Here is a 4,198-nt window from a genome sequence, read left to right as displayed (position 1 = left end):
TCTATATTAGCTAATAGATTTGCAATTAAATAGTCTAGTGATTTTATGAGTAGTTAATTACAATTTTATTTTGAGTTTTTATTTTTCATGTTTTAAACTTTATTAATGGATACATACATTATTCATTTTTTATTAAGAAGAAATATAAAAGAATAAATGGAGTTATACCTACCATGTTTTAAGAGATTTGAGCCGATATTAAACTCAACTGATGTGCTACCATTAGTAAAAAAATATATGATCATATTAAAAGTCAATCAAATCAATATAGAAATATCATTTAAATCTAAACAAATATTTTGGATTCAACTTGTTTTAGACCTAATTTAATTTTTTAGATGGTAAAGTTTTTAAATCCAATAAATCCTTATCAAATAATGAATTCGCCTGATCTAATATTAAAATATTCACTCTACGGTTGATTCGAGTTGTTCGAGTAATCTAATAAAAATTAATTGATAATTTGTTTTTAAATACCAATTTAGATGACTTGGTTATTGGAGTAACTATTTTAACACTCTAATACACATAAAATAATTTTTAAAAAACAAGATGACAAATTTAAAAAGTTCTCACTATAGGTTATATTTTTCTAAACAATTGCTAATATTCTATGTAAATCCAACCATTTTATTAACCACTCAAATTTTAACCTTTCAAATAATAACCATAATAGTTAATAAATCCCTTTCCTATTTTTGATTCCTAAATTAGCCTATAAAATCCTTTGTCCCCCAATCTAAACTCACAAAAAAAAATTCATCATGGATTTTCCTCCAAAACCCACAAAACTCAATGTAATGTTTCTTCTTCTTTCTCCGTGAATTTCATTTTCTTTTACTTTGTTTTCTTTGTATTGATCTTGTGAGCTTGGCTTGTTCTTCTACTTTCATTGGTTTTTGTTTGGAATCACTTCAAATGATTATGGGTTTTTGTTCAAAACCCCGAATGGTTTATTGAAGAACTTTTTTTTTCGTGGATCCTTACTATTCTCGATAAAATTCGAAAATGTAACCAACAAAAAGATATTGAATCATCTTTGATTTTTTTCGGTAGGTTACAGCAGCGAGAATCTCAGCCGTGATCGTACTGGCATTGGTGAGCTTAGCCACCGTGGACGCTATGAATCCGCGTCTAAGTTCGAACTCCCTAGAATTTCAAGCGATCAATGGTCAGAAACACTCAGCGTTGTTAACGAAGTTTGGTGGCGTCGGCGACGGAGTAACTTCAAATACTCACGCGTCCCGAAAAGCGATTGAACATCTCAGCATAATGGCGGCAGATGGCGGTGCTCAATTGGTCATGTCGCCGAGGAAATGGCTGACCGGAAGTTTTAATCTGACTAGCCATTTCACACTTTTTATCGATAAAGAAGCTAAAATTCTTGCATCCCAGGTTCGACCTATCGAGTATTTTATTTTTATAAACCTATCAACTTTGTGAGTGGTGATTTGAATTTTAATCTTTAATCCAAAATAAATGAGTTAGATTTGTTCCTCATAATTTAATTTAATGGTGCAGAATGAATCAGAATGGCCACTGGTAGAAGTTCTCCCATCTTATGGGAGGGGAAGAGATGCATGCTCTTGGTGGACGGTACAACAGTCTCATCTTTGGAACTAATCTCACCAATGTGGTTATCATTGGTGATTATTTTTTCTTACCTTTTAACATTCTAATTTTTTTTAAATGGATTGCAAAATTATAACAAGCTTCCCTGCCATCAGAATTAAATAAAAAAAACTAAGGTAACTGACAACATAAAAAGAACATTTATAGAAAATAAAGTTGGGTTGGTGACACGGTGTAGGTAACAACGGTACAATCGACGGGCAGGGATCTTCTTGGTGGGAAAAGTTTAAGAAAGGGGAGCTCAAGGTAACACGGCCATATGTGATCGAGATCATGTACTCTGATCAAATCCAGATCTCGAATCTCACTTTGATCAACTCACCTTCTTGGTTCGTCCATCCGATTTATAGTAGGTTAGGCTATTTCGCTTCCGTTCCGTTATCCTTGTATTTTAGGATTATGCTTCAAAAAAAGTATACAATTCAAATTACTCCCGACCAAAAAGAATTTTTAATTATATATCTTAATATGGGTGAAAATGCAGAAATGTGATTATCCAAGGGCTCACCATCTTGGCTCCAGTCACGGTACCCAACACCGACAGAATCAATTCAGGTTCCCTTCTTCTTCTCCTTTAAAACCTTAGGGTTCTTTTCTTCCTCAATCCCTTTCCCTAATTCTCCATTCAATTTATCAGATTCTTGTTCCAACACTAAAATCGAAGACTGCTACATTGTCTCCGGTGACGATTGCATCGCCATCAAGAGCGGATGGGACCAATACGGTATCAAGTTCGGAATGCCGACCGAGGACCTCGTCATTCGCCGACTCACTTGCATCTCACCAGATTCTGCAGGCATTTCCCTTCGCAGCGAAATGTCCGGTGGAATCTGCAACGTCAGGATCGAAAACGTTACAGCAATCAACACATAGTCTGCCGTTAGAATCAAAACCGCTCCCAAACGAGGCAGTTTCGTCAAGGACATTTTCGTCCGAAGAATGTTTCTATCCACGATGAAATACGTCTTCTGGATAACTGGAGACTACAAATCGCATGCGGATGACAAGTTCGATCCCTCGGCATTGCCATTGATTAAGAACATTAATTACAGAGATGTGGTGGTCGAGAATGTTAATATGTTGGCAAATTTGGCGGGGATTTCAGGAGATCCATTCACGGATATTTGTGTTTCGAATTGAAGATTGGATTGTCGGCGACGCCTAAAAAGTTGCAGTGGAACTGTACGAACATTGAGGGATTTAGTAGAGATGTGGATCCGCGGCCATGTGCTCCGCTGGCTAAGGCAGCGAAAAGCGGTGGATGTGACTTTCCCGAGGATCAGCTGCCGATTGAGAATGTTCAGTTGAAGTTATGCTCGGTTGAAATTCCTACCTTTTCATAAAGACTTTGTTTATCTTTTTTTTTTTTTTTAAATTCTATAGAATAAATGATAATGAAAAATTTAATGAAGATATAATAAAATGAAAAGTTTTTAATTTTTAAACTAAGCTATTTCAACTAAACCATAAAAATAATACTCTAAAATTGAAAAAAAGAGAATAAAACTTCTTAAATCCAAATATGTATGGATCCACCCTGAAGTTTTTATGGTATGATTAAGACACCTTATTTCGTATCACATTTTGGGTAATTAGGTAATCGTTTTGAAGTTTTTATGGTATGATTAGGACACCTTGTATCAAATTTTGGGCTTATTGGGTAAATTTTGGATAATTGAGTAATCTTTTTGAAGTTTTTATGATATGATTAAGACACCTTGTATCAAATTTTGGACTTATTGGGTATCAAATTGAAGTTTTTATGGTATGATTAAGACATCTTGTATCAAATTTTGGGTATAGCTAGTTTTAATATTTTGAGTTAGATTTCAATTATATGGGGAAGGAATTGAATCTTTTGTAAAACTTCTTAAATCCAAATATGTATGGATCCACCCTGAAGTTTTTATGGTATGATTAAGACATTATTTCGTATCACATTTTGGATAATCTTTTTGAAGTTCTTATGGTATGATCAAGACACCTTATTTTGTATCACATTTTGGGTAATCTTTTTTCAATTATATTCGTTTATGGTATGATCAAGACACCTTATTTTGTATCACATTTTGGGTAATCTTTTTTCAATTATATTCGTAGGAATTAAATCTTTTGTCTTATAGAAGAGAGTGCATAAACTATGGTCGTTGGTGGTATGATTAAGACACCTTATTTCGTATCACATTTTGGGTAATTTTTTTTCAATTATATGGGGGTAGGAATTGAATCTTTTGTCTTAAAGAAGAGAGTGCATATCAATTATTGTGAAATAACTAATTGTAACTCAAAATCATAAAAATAATACTCTAAAAAGGAGAATAAAACTTCCTAAATCCACCTATGTATGGATCGACCATGAAGTTTTTATGGTATGATTAAGACACCCACCTTATTCATATTTTAGGTAATCTTTTTGAAGTTTTTATGGTATGATTAATCACATTTTCCGAAATCTTTTTGAAGTTTTTATGGTATGATTAAGACACCCACCTTATTCATATTTTAGGTAATCTTTTTGAAGTTTTTATGGTATGATTAATCACATTTTCCGAAATCTTTTTGAAGT

At 33.3% G+C, this 4,198-nt stretch overlaps 1 pseudogene; it reads left to right on the top strand.

Moving 5' to 3' along the window:
• Window positions 1-764: 764 nt before the first annotated feature.
• On the top strand, window positions 765-2,975 carry LOC111474895 (annotated as a pseudogene).
• Window positions 2,976-4,198: the final 1,223 nt, after the last annotated feature.

The sequence above is a fragment of the Cucurbita maxima genome, unplaced genomic scaffold (assembly GCF_002738345.1).
Source record: "Cucurbita maxima cultivar Rimu unplaced genomic scaffold, Cmax_1.0 Cma_Scf00759, whole genome shotgun sequence".
Taxonomy (NCBI): Eukaryota; Viridiplantae; Streptophyta; class Magnoliopsida; order Cucurbitales; family Cucurbitaceae; genus Cucurbita; species Cucurbita maxima.
This window is presented reverse-complemented; position numbering and strand designations above follow the sequence as displayed.